The sequence below is a fragment of the Pseudonaja textilis genome, chromosome 2 (assembly GCF_049901715.1).
Source record: "Pseudonaja textilis isolate UNSWEBS1 chromosome 2, rPseTex1.2, whole genome shotgun sequence".
Classification (NCBI taxonomy): Eukaryota; Metazoa; Chordata; class Lepidosauria; order Squamata; family Elapidae; genus Pseudonaja; species Pseudonaja textilis.
In genome coordinates, this window is record NC_141991.1 from 194,823,630 (window position 1) to 194,837,449 (window position 13,820).

The following is a 13,820-nucleotide window of genomic DNA, read 5'->3' on the forward strand; positions in this document are numbered from 1 at the left end:
GATTAAGCCCAGTGTGTCATTTCTATATTTATAAGTACTAGCATTAGAATTTTTCATTGTTTAGTGAGAATTTGTTTCATCTTTTTTTTTACTTTAGGTAACAGCAATAGGTTTATTCCCACCAAGTCTGTTACCTTTCTCTACCTGTTATCTTGTGTATTATAGATGAACATTCATTTCAATATATATTAGAAATAAATACTGTAAATAATAGATAAAAGTTAAGAGTCCATGCCAATTTTACTGTTAGTCGTTGCTGACTAAAGGGGGCAGTGCTTATCTCCATTTCAAGGCCACTGAGCTAGCGCTGTCCGAAGACATTTCTGCAATCAAGTAGCCAGCATGACACCGTGGAACACTGTTACTTTCCCACCCAAATGGTACCTACTATCTACTCGCATTTGCATACTTTCTAACTGCTCGATTGGCAGAAGCTGGGGCAAAGATGGGAGCTCACCCCAACATGTGGCGCTTGAGTCTTGAACCTGGGCTGCTGGCTTTTCAGCTGATAGGCCCAGTGTCTTAACCACTGAGCCATCACACTACCCTGTAAACAATAGACCATATTGCAATAATTTCCTCGGCAACTCAAGAGAAAATGTCTTAAGCCCTTTTCAGTAGTATTGTACTACATTCTAACAGTCGTGATGGTTGGCCCCAGATTCATGACTCTTTTTGCTCTGCAATAATGTTAACTCAAAACATATAACAAAATAACAGTATGAGATTAACATACCAGCTTACCTTCCAATAAGAAATCGCATTAAAAGCAACCTTCCCCTTTCTTTATGGCAGAGCACTTAAGTGTTCGTCTTACAAAAACTGTTGTAAATTCATCTTCAGGGATGGAAGGTGTAATGGGGAATGGTGTGGTACTCGATCAGTTATTAGTTATTATTATTAACTAATAAAATCAGTATTGTACTGCAAGATCTGTCCCTTTACATATGCACTTTGATCATGTTTGCATCCATGACGGTCAAAGTTTGCAGGGTTATGATTATTTTAATGAAAACATCAGGCCTGCACATGGCTGCATTTAGGAGATATTCATTGCTACTAGATTTTCACTTTCATCTAGGCTGTTGTCCTAGAGATATGAGATTTGTTTTTCATGCATTATTTCTAGTAATCCCCAAGGAGATTCTCAAGATCATGCCCCAGTCGATCATCCATAGATTGATGATCTACTTGTTACAGACAGAATTATCCTTCTTTCTGATTTGTTACCAAAACTAATTTATATGAAAACTGGACTTGAATAAGCACATGGTGTTCTGCAATTATCCTTGGTGATATGTTTAATCAAAAATTAGGTTACTGCTTATATAATATTTATTAATACAGTTCAGTGATTTAAAACTTCAGATACAGGAAGAAAATATCTGTATGTATTTTAAAATGAAACTACTTTTCATATTTATGTTGCTTCCCATGTTTCTATATGATTTCTGTGCATCACTTTTAGAAATGACTTGCAAGTGAGGTTAATCAGCTGGAAAGAATCATCAGCTGGTTTAACAAAGCTGATGAAAAATAAAGCCTCAAGGAGAAGAGAAGAAGATAATGGAGAAGATATTTGAGAGGGATCTGCAGGGAATATAGTATGACATCCTGCAGATTAAAGGCTGGCCTTGGGGGAAATGATAGCTTTCAAAGTTGTCAACCTGATTAACAAGTAAATTCTAAGTTGAAAGCTAAGTATCATAAATCTGAGTGAGGCACAATCATCATTTTTCAGATCTAATTCAGATATTGAATGTACAAAATTAAGAGATCTAATCAGATAAAACACTTTTGGGATAAGCTTAATTTGCAATATGTCTCCTTTTTACAATTTTAAGATTTTATATTACAGATAGTAACAAAACAAATAATTAATTTTTGTTTAGACTTCGTGTAGATGAAAGTCTTTCTTGACAAATCTCCCTCTAATGGGAAATGTAAATGGGATAGCAAGAACATTCATCCAATAAATCTTTCATGAGATTAATTTCTGTGACAACAGTTTTCTTTTTCTTTACCAATGATTTTTTCTTAATCAGTATATTATGCTTAAACTTCAGTAAAAACATTGTAGGTTTTCACCATATATTGTGTCAAAAACCTCAAGGTCTCTTTGTTAATGATGTTAAATAAATTAATAAAAATTCTGCCGAAGAAAACAAGCTACAAAAGCATTTTTCTACATCTTACACCCAGAACCAAAGATACACATCACACTCTATTAAAAGTTGAAAATTGTAAAAAACAACAACAACAAAACATCAAGGTAACCAAGGAAAAGTTGTAACACAATTTTTGATTTGTATCAAAGAGAGAGCAGAACCTCCTGTCCCATTTCTGCTCTAACAAATAATAGATTTAATTTTTAATAAAGCAAGTTTCTCGGCTTGCAAGTACTGTATATGGTTGCACAGGATTTCCCATGTTCAAATCAGATTCTCATGTTCTGACTACATATTTCTCGCTGATGGGTATATGAGTAGAAGTGGTTTACACTTGGATATCCAAGGTACAGAGTGTTCTAGTTTTTCTCATGCTATACACATCATGTCATAGACATGCGCTACGCCACAAAAGCATGCTAAATACTCTAAACTGCAAAAGGAAACAATTAACCTTAAAGCCTTTTTAAAAACATTTAGTGGGACTCATTTGGAAACATGTTATTTTTGAATTCTATGAAATGTTATGTTCCCACTGTAAAGCCTGAGAACATTATAGGTCTTGCTTAGCTTGCCAGGTAGAACAGAGTAGACCCTATTACAAATATTGTTATAGAGAGATAAAATTGGAAGAATTTCCTTTGGCTTTATGTACTCGCTTTGTTGAACAATGGTTTCTACACTAGTCTCTGAATAATTGATTCCACAAGTGTAAAAACACTGCCAACTCTTCAACTGCTAATACAAAAACATTTGAAAGTTTGGAAGAAAAAGACCAATGGCTGAAAGTATAGTTTTGAAAAACTCGGTAAATATCTTTAAAAGAATTAGCTGTGTATTTTGTAATTTGAAAAGAAGCTCAAGAATTGCACTGTAGTATACTTAAGTGGCAATAATTATTTTCAAAGGCTTTGCTCTATGTCAGGAGTCGCCAGCCCCTGGGCCGTGGCCCACTAACAGTCCATGGTCTATTCAGGACTGGGCAACACGAGTGGTGGGCGCACACTCAATCTATGTGAGCAGCAGGCTGGTGAGCATACACACATGCGTGCTGCTCATCTTGCGTAAGTTGAGCTGTGTGTGCATGTGCACTGGTCACTGTTTGTGCACCCCCGTTTCCCTATCCACCCCCCCAGCCAGCCGCCAAACAACAAACATTGGGGACAGGTACTCTACTATGAGACAAGAATTTTGCAACGACTGAAGAAAACGACATAAGAATACAGCAAACTTCCTTTCTGTTCTCCATGATGATTTCTGTAACAAGACAGACAAATAGTTCAATATTTTGAAAATTCTAGGCTGGGTTAATGACCACTCATTCAGCAGCCGTTCAATGGCCATGACAGTGTCCCCACGGCCATAAGATTGCTGGTCTTTGTTAGCTTCTGATGAGCAAAGTCAATAAAGAAGATGGCAGGAGATTGCAACTGGTGACCATGCGTAACATCCTTACTTAACGACAGCAAGGAATTTGCTTAATAATGCAACTGGAAGTGCCAGAATTGTTGTTGCTAAGGGGTTGGTCATGTCTTGCGATTGCATCCCTTAGCGATGCCAATTCCACTTCCAATCGCTGTCATTAACCCAGATATACCTGTATTTAATTGTACAAATCTATTTCAAGTATTTGTACTGAATTTAAGTACAAGTATGGAAGAGTAAAATGCGAAACGTTTAGAGTAGAAAAAAATATTTTGCGTTTTTGTAGAATCAGAATCTGCATAGCTCTGTCGGTGCCTTCTAGATGGAGCCACCAGACATTGTTTTTCCTTTCTCTTTTTTCAGGGGGGGAGGGGAGGGGGAGGAGATATTCTCTCCTTTTTGGTGAATTATGCTTCTGTGTCAGCACTGTCATTCTGCTCATGTGAGAATGAACACAAATGCAAAGAAACAGATTCTTTCTCCTCATGCCAACAATTGCTGAAGGCAATGCCAGAAAGACACTAATTGTACTTTCTGCAAAAGCTGAATTCATAGGAATGAATGTCTGCAGTAAGACAGGGTACGGTCGTGCTTCAGTACAGCTTTTACTTTGCTTTCTGATTAAGGGAGATGATAATCATTAGTAGAAAAGGGGCAAATTTATGAAACTCTGATCATCTGTCTCCCTCCCCACTTCTCTCTCTCACACACAGAGGATAGTTCTATGTAATATGTGTAGCATACCTAGCATGGGGCTTTGATAACAATATACATTTAAAGCCAATCCCATATTTTAAGTATTGGTAGTCCATGTACCCACCTTGGTAGGTGATTTATGCAAGAAAAGAGATTGGAAAGGGGTGGGGTGGGGGAGAATGCAACTCTAATAAACTTCCAGGACTTCAGTACCACTCACCACGATATCCTTCAGGGACTCCTGGCAGAGCTGAGTATTGGGGGCAGCTGTATAGCGGTTGTGTTCTATCCTATAAAGCTGAGTTCAAAAGGTGGTGGAGATCCATTGTTCAGCGCTTAGGTTACTGATCTTTGTAGTCCCTGCTATCTAATAGTGACATTCAGAGGTGGTATTCAGCAGGTTCTGACCAGTTCTGGAGAACCGGTAGCGGAAATTTTGAGTAGTTTGGAGAACCGGCAAATCCCACCTCTGACTGGAGATTTTACAGTATCCTTCCCCAGCCCTGCGCACCAAACCACGACACACAACCGGTAGTAAAAAAAATTGAATCCCACCACTGGTGACATTGCTGGGAGAGATCATTGAGAGTTTTGGAATGAGGCGTATTAAGAATGCTAATAAAAGGATTACAGCTTCCCACTCTCTAATTCCATTTGGCATTCTTGAATTTTGGCTGAGCTTGTAAATGAGCTAGATGAGAGAGAACAAGATGAAATTATATTCAGGCAAAACAGAAGCGCTATTGGTAAAGAGAAATTTGGACTTGAGAATTGAAGTGAATCCTGTTTGGGATGGGCTTGCACCCAGCAAACATATGTTTAGTTTAGGAGTGCTCCTTGACTCGCATCTATTGCTGGGTTTGCTGTTGTGACAAAGGACATATGCTAACTGGGGCCACTCCATGGCTTGCTTGGCAATACCATAATTCTCTATGCCTTGATTACAGTCTGGCGTTGCTACTGCTTTTTGTGAGGCTACTATTGGAAGTACTCTAAAGCTGCAATTGGTCTGTATCGTGGTAGCTTACCAGTGCAACATACAGGGATTATAAGATACTTGCAATGAAAGATCAGAACTGGCTTCCAATTGTCTAGTGGGCAAAAACTTAGCCTGAATTAGATTGTGCAGGATAATGAGAAAATAGATGACTTAATTGACTGCTCAGCTACTTAATTCCTCTGTGGGAAAATGCTTGTGCTAGTTCTGCACATTCTGTCCTTTAGTGTCCTTCAGGTTGAGCTTGATGGGACTGTCAAGAAATCCAGGGCCCTTAAAAAAATACACATGGCCCTCAACCTACGACCACACCTGTGGCCCAATTTTCTGTGGTTAAGACATTTGCTAAGTGAATTTTGTGACATTTCTTGCCACAGTTGTTAAATGAATCACTGCAGTTGATAAGTTAATAACACAGTTGTAAGTAAATTTGGCTTCCCCATTGATTTGTTCAAAGGTTGCAAAAGGTGATCACATGAGCTTGGGACACAGCAGCGGGCGTAAGTATGAATCATTTGCCAAACATCTGGATTTGGATCACATGATCATGGGGAATGCTATAAAGGTTGTAGATGTGAAAACTGGTCATAAGTCATTCTTTTCAGTGCCGTTGTAACTTTGAGCGGCCACTAAATGAACTGTTGTAACTCAAGGACTACCTGCAAAGGGAAAACCATTTCGGAAGAAGGAAATGACAAATTATTTCCATATTGTTTCCAAGAGAACTACGTGGGCTTGACCATGAAGTCATCAGAAATCAAGCTTAACTTGAAGGACACTGAAGGACACAGTATGCAGAACAACTGACCTTGTCCAAGCTCATTTGGTTTTCTCCATTCAAACATGGTCAGAGAATGCTGCTCCTACCTGAGCCTGTCCAATACAGACATGTCAAACCTGAATAACTTGCACGTTAAATTTAGCCTTGGCATGTAAAAAATATGAAGGCCAATGATGCAGATGGGAGGAAATGCATTCTTTAAATGTGTCAGTGGGGAATGGTTTAGGTGTATCCATGTACTGCAATTTTGGATGGATTTCATTTGCCACTCAATAATTCATGGTATGAACAAAACTCAGTTCAGTAGTGGCTTGGAGGATAAATAGAGGGTTTACCTTTGATTTCTATTTTGAAGATCACTAATCTGTGTTTCACACTTTTTCAATTTAAAATTCTTTTTGCTCTCTTCTAAGGAATAGAGCTTAACTAGATAGGCGCTAAAACAAGCTTAAGCTCAATCCTTAATTGTTATCACGATCCATCACTGTCTCCTAGAAGGTAATCAAATTTATCTGTGTAAGGCTAAAGTACATAGCCTCAGAACATTTACTGTAGCAATATAATTCAGTTATTCGACCGAAACCAGTATCCAAAACTCAGATATTCTTATTGCCTGCCCAGATAGATTATTATCTTAAGGAAATATCAAATTAGCAATATTCAGCCAGAAGTCAGAACCCTTTCACACTCCTACTCAAATCCTTAAAAACATTTAGAAGAGGTATCTTTAGTCTTAATTTCTGTCAATTTGAAATGGTGAGATCAAGCAACACAAATTGGTTTACTTCATGTTCTGCACTAAGAAAAAAATGCTCATCCTTACTCCAGAGGACAGGATAAGAAAAGCACAGGGTTAAAGACAACTTCACATTTTGCCAGTTTTGCCCAGTTCTTTTCACCTTGGTTACTTGGGGATGAGGGGTAGCAGCAAAGCCATCGGGGTAGATTTCCCCTCACAGAACCTCAAGGGAAGACAAATGAAGATATGAGGCAAGTATTCCCTTAATGAGAGAAGGGAGCTACAACATCCCAAAAACAAAACAAACAACTAACTTAAAGTAAATAGATTCCTCCCCACCCTTTCAAGCTAGTCTGGAAATAAATCAGCTTAGTTTTCCAACTCAATTGACATCATGGGATTGCAGAGGCCCAGAGCTGCTTTCAAACTGGCACAGAATCCTCATGTGGAAGAGTCCTTAGAGAGAAGCAACCCAAGACTGCATCTGGGAAATAGACAATTACAATTATTATCCCCATATTAGGATCCAAGACAATAGCAGGCCTCTGGTTAAGGCGAATGGTGAATTTCAAATGTGAAATATACTCTTCAACGGAGGTGTAAGAATTGAGCCCGTGACCTTCTGGTGCAAACGAATCAGTTTTAAAAGAGTTTTCTCTCAATACTTGATAGTTGCTATCCGCACTAGGCAGAAAATTTTTCAGAAACAGAATTTACTAAATATGAGCACATATATACCCTTTTGTGTTCTGTATTTTTCCTGTTTATCAATTAATCTTTATTGCTACATATCTAACTCTACCAGATCTTTGATATAATTACAGGTAGTCCTTGACTTTTAACTGTTCATTCCAGTGGTAGGATTCAATTTTTTTTACTACTGGTTCTGTGGGCATGGCTTGGTGGGAGTGGCAGGGGAAGGCTAGTGTAAAATCTCCAGTCAGAGGTGGGATTTGCTGGTTCTCTGAACTATTCAAAATTTCCACTACTGGTTCTCCAGAACTGGTCCGAACCTGCTGAATACCACCTCTGGTTCATTCAGTGGCTATCGAAGTTACAGTGGCACTAAAAAAGTGACATGGCCGTTTTTCACACTGAGACCACTGCAACGTCCCCATGGTCATGTGATCAAAATTCAGGTGCTTGGCAACTGCCTCATGTTCATGATGGTTGTCATGTTCCAGAGTCACGCAATCCCCCTTTTGCCACTTTTTGACAAGGAAGTCAATGGGGAAGCCAGATTTGCTCACTTAACAACTGCAGTGATTCACTTAACAACTGAGGCAAGGAAGGTTGTGAAATGGGGCAAAATTCAGCTAACATCTGTTTCGCTTAGCAACAGAAATTTTGGACTCAACTGTGGTTGTAAGTTGAAGACTACCTGCATTTTTACAACCTGATCAGACCATGTACAAACATACATATAATCAAACCTCCAAAAAAAGGTAAGGCATATGCTTGGGAAAGTGCCACATTCTAAGAAATACCTGAAAAGAAACAAATTCAGTAAATGTCCCTGTTTAATTTGGGTTGGATTTTGCCTGACAGGGTTGTGTATATATGTATTATGTTGTACAGGCACATATGCATAGAAAACACTGCATAGGCAAAGCTATAAACTACTATATAAAGCAGAGGTCTTCAAACTTGACAGCTTTAACACTTGTGGACTTCAACTCCCAGAATTCCTCCTCCAGTCACATTAGCTCAGAAACTCTGGGAGTCAAATAAACATGCCAAGTTTGAAGACCCTTGATATAAAGGAACAAAATCTGTTTTCTAAACAAAAGTTCTCTTTTTTTCAGCTAGAGTCTTCTAAATGTCTAAATCCATATCCTTGCATCATCTTTTAATGCTGCATTTTGCATTAAAGGCCTGAGAGATGTCTTAGCTTGGCTGTCTGCTCTGACCTAAAAGCTAGTCCGAGCTTGCAAGAAATCTCATGAAACTGGAGTTTCTTTTGAGGACAAAATCTCTATTGTTTATAAAAGGGATTATTCTAGCAGTCCTGTTAGGAGCAATTGAGGTGAAAAACCCAAATATTCTCTTTAGATCGTGTACTGTTAATAGGTATAGTATATAAAAGGGAATACAAAACATTATTTGTGTTCTGGTTATGTTTTAAACAAAGCAGAAGCCACTTTCAGTACACTACCATCTTACTACTTATTTGTGATCTCATTCAAGAATATGCATGTACTGAATTAATTTTTATCAAGTTTACCTTCTCTCATATTATGAATTTATGGATTAAATATGCAACTGGAACTGCTGACATATAACTCTTTTCAATAATACATAAGTCTGTAGAATATGGAATTCAGTCATACAAATAAATTAACCCATAATCTGGAACTGTTTAGAAGTTAGAAGCTGACAGAAACCCCATCATTTGGGAGGCCCTGATTGGCTATTTCTCATTTATCCTTGGACAGCAAGACTTTTGTTCATTTAAATCTATTATTTCTCAACAAACAAACAAGATGCAAAAAGATGAAAAGACATAAAGAAAGAATAATCTATAAATTCTGAAATACTTTACAACAGCCGTCACCAATTAAAAAAGGAGGGAAAAGGTAAAATGTAGGCTGCTCTGAGAGTAGTCTCTAAATTTGATTACATAAATAAATGCAAAAAATTTCTTACAGCTTCTCATTGAGTAATAATTGCATAGTATTTGAACAAATTAATTATAAACATAATTTCGTATGATAAAAGAAACTTTACTAGATATGATCAGTTTACAGAATTAAGCTTATCAGTCTTCACATTGAAATTTCTCTACTATGTGTAATAACTATACTCAGATAACATTCTTAATTATAAAAGTAACTATATGAAAGTGTCACACATAAACTGAAACATAAACTAACCAAGTACATATTGTGTTCACATAACATAATGTGTTGGTGGAGGAGGGAAAATTTTTTTTGTTTGCTTTATGTAATTAAATAAACAACAAGAAAAGAACAAGAAAATGGAAAAAAGCAAAATGCTAACAGCAAAATAAATACTAAGGCTTTTTGTCCATATACATAAGTATACAAAGTTTTACACAATAGTTTCAATAAAAGATGATTATATTTTATTTTAATTGTCTAAACATCATCCAAATCTTTAAACAAGTTGCAAGTAACATCAGGCATTCAATTTATTTATTATTTGACATTATAACTGTAGGTTTGTGCTGCTGAAGCACCAGTTTCTTAGTAATAAGAATGGCATAGACTGTTTACTTCTACTGTCAACAATCCCCCCAGAGAATGACCAATTTTCTTTTTTCTCATTTAAAATTCTGTTGATAACTTGCCAACTCATTTCATTCTGTAAGATGGGTGACCAATAAATAAATAAAAGAACGAATGAATTTAAAAAACATCTTAATATTTTAGTGTAAGATTAAAATTAGCACCTCCATGGTGATGCTGATTAGTAGTTTCAGAAAGACTGAAGGGGAACTAAATATAATATTAATGAGATTAACTCACTCTTTAAGCCAATTGACTTCTGGTTTAAGACTATTTCTTGCTTACCTTTAATGGGAACCAGATATCTAAAATGGGATGTCCTCTCCCAATTTTAAGGAATCATAATTACATTATGGTACAATTAAAGAACTTCAACTAAAGTAAGTTCATCTCCTAGGAAAATAATGCAAGTCATTTTACCATCTGAACACCAACACAATTTTTCTGTGAAGCAGTGGTTGGCATAAGATGCACATTAAAAGGTTTCCTTTCCAAGAGCCTATTACTATGTCAATGGGCACATACTGTATCTAAAAAAAAAAAATCCTACTTGGTTGAAGATGCTTACATGCTTGTGCATCTCACACACACACACACACACACACACACACACACACACACACACACTCATTTACATACACACAGACATACTCTGTGAATAAAAGATAATTTATTTTATGTCATCTGGAGCGAACTGATTTGAAGAAAGAAACTATTATACAGTAAATACTGTCGTTTTTAACGTTATCTGCTGTCAAATAGACAAGCTGCCAGACACAGTGCTGAATCACATAGTATCATCAATGCACACAGGAGCACAGGAAGCCCAACAGGAAGACAGCAAAGAAGGATGCACTACTAGATTTGACTTAAAACTACAGAAGGGCCAAACGAGGTTACACAGTTATTTCTGGAAGGCGAGAGGAAAAAGCACAGAGATGGCTAAATTGCTTGCTTACAGAATTCTTTTTAAAAAATGTCCTTTTAAATAAAAACAAGATAGGGCGAAAAAAGTATTTAATTGATTGTCTAAAATGGCAATAGGTATTGCATCTTACTGATTGAAATTTATGGAACGCAAGAAGTGGGGGAGGAACTCAATAGCAAAATATATCTCATAAGAAGAAAAAAAGTTGTCTTCAGCTTCTTAATTTCCTATGTATGTCCCAGACAGCCACCATTTCATATTTGGATTTTTTCATCGCCCTCATAACTGTGAGCAATCACTAACTAAGACAGTCACTACACAAAGTAGTGTGCACAATCTGTACTTATATGCTACTTATACAATACTACCTGCACAAGTATTACCCTGCAGCATGATCCATGTTAATATAAGCTTCAGCTCACCAACAGTGCTTTTTTTCTACACTATCTTCCCACACTTATCTTTCTTGTTCAGTGCTTTTCTTATAATGGATATAATATATAGTACAAAAGTGATCTGTGAATCCTCTGTTTTTACTCTATGGGAAATGTATTGGAACAGAATGTATTTTTCCGGGGTGATTGTCATTGGATGATTACTTCTGGGAAAATTAGCAATAGCATGACTTTTCCCCGCATTATCTGTCTAATCATGGTCTGACGGATACCAAAATCTTTTGTGATGTTTTCTTGCTCTTTCCAACCTTGCAACTATCAAGTACCCTTTTTTGAGGTCTACCTGATCCACTTTTACAGAGTGTCCTCCAATGGAGCAATCAATACATTCTGTATTTTTTTTAGGAGAGGGCCTTTCAGTTTCAAATCTGATTACTGTCTGGTTTATTGGAACATTTGATTCAACTGACTTCCTTAGGAAAGTTGTTTATCCTACAGCGAATATTGGATCAACATAAAACACAATGCTTCTTGGAATACTGTTTGTTTAATCAAAATTTCCTTATTAATTTAGATGAAGTTCTGATCACATTGTGAATCACAGTACTGCAGGATTATCAATAGCAACACATGGTTCACTTCCTCTCACTGCTGTTGCTGAGTATGGTGTTTTTCTAATGTGGAATCAATCTTTTCTTGATGACAATTTTGGCAAAGAGAGGAAAATGACAAATATTCATGTCCATAATGCACAGAGAAATGATGAGTAGCACCATGCCATAAATATGTCAGCAATCTTAGTATCTGCATATTTTAAGTGACTGATCTTTTTTTATTATCTCAAAAGTCATTCCTTTTAAGTGAGGTGAGCTATTAAAAAGGTGAGCTATTAAACTGAGATTTCCTTAAGCTACATATGCAAGCATCTTATTTTGATCAAAGGATCTAATACTAAACTAAAAACCAACTTCTCTGAACTGTGAGTTATCTGGGGTACAGTGTGATAGATTACAACATGAGCCTAAAGGTATGTAATGATTGTTGAAAACTTATTTAGTATTCCACCAATTCTTGTTCAAGTGATCAAGTGATCCTTGAAGGGACACTGCATAATTTCTGCTACTATATTTTTTTCAAATAAAAAAATAGAAACAATTTCTTCAAATAGTTAAACAAAAAACACTTAGAGTTCAAGTAAATACGCTTCTCCGAAAGACCGGGCTAATAAGACCTTTAAATGAATCGTTTTCATAATTTGAACTCAAATTTGATTTGTATTCTTTCATAAATAAAAGATGCACACCTATCCATCCACCTCTCTCTCTATCTATCTATTTATCCATCCATCCATCCATCCATCCATCAATCCATCCATCCAATAATTCAAAATTTTCTTAAACATTTCAAGGTAAGTTCAGAAAAAGAGGAAAAAGAAAAAACGTCACTTATGCAAACTGTCCAAGAGTAAAAAGCTGCACAAAATGACAGAAACCTGTTTAATCTCTTCAGATACCTTTTTCCAAAACCCAATATCCAGAGAACTGGCCTTGCTTTACCCTTAAATTCTATAAGCAGTAAATTTGAGGTTCACCAAAAGCATAGAGATATTACTAAGTCTTCCTACTTCCCCTGCAGTTTTGGGACAAAGTTCCCATTGATGATAAAAAATAGTGGAGACTTGGAAACCTGCTGGTTGTTCATTCATTACCCAAAGAACTAGATTGCTACACAGGCCTGATACAGAGTTAGCTGCTAGCCCTTTTCCATTCCTTCATTTATATAAGAAGGGACAAAATTTCTTCAGCCTAATGTAAAAACCTACCTGTTCTCTGTGATATGCAAGAAGACATTTTTGATCATTTGTCTACTGGCTTTGTGAAACTCTGGAGCCATCCTTATCTCTATGCACATTACAGCTCAAAACAAAACAAAAAGAGAGAGAGAGCAGCTCGTTATAAAATAAGCCATTATAAGTCCCACAAGAAAGAAACTATTCCAGGGTTTTACGGGATAGTAACTGTCTTTAAGAGCCGTACATTTTTTCCTGGATGGTTACAAATGATCCAGAAAGAGATTTTAACAGTGCTTTTCTCTTTCCTTTTTTTAAAAAACAAAACCATTATTTTAAGCTTTTGAATCTGCAACAATGATGCTCTCTAAGCATTAGGCAAAATATAAACTGGTCTGTTGAGTATTTTTAAAAATATAAGCAACAAAGCAAGACAAATGTAAAAATGCAGAACAAAAAAGCAAGAACAAAAAACAAAGCAAATGCAAAGAAAGAAAAAGCAAATCCAAAAGATGTACATCATCTCCTTTAACTTCCACCACTGTCAACATTCCAGCTGTTTCTTATCCACTGAATTAGGCTGCAGTTCTAAACATGCTTCTTTGGAATGAAGCTTCACTAGGCTATGTTATATAATTCTTGGATATTTTTTTT

General features: G+C 36.6%; 1 protein-coding gene across 1 annotated transcript in view; it reads right to left on the reverse strand.

Annotated features, from left to right (window-relative positions):
* Nucleotides 1–13,820, reverse strand: part of LOC113438459 (guanine nucleotide-binding protein G(q) subunit alpha) — a 96,537-nt gene that overhangs the window by 48,346 nt on the left and 34,371 nt on the right. The window lies entirely within an intron of this gene.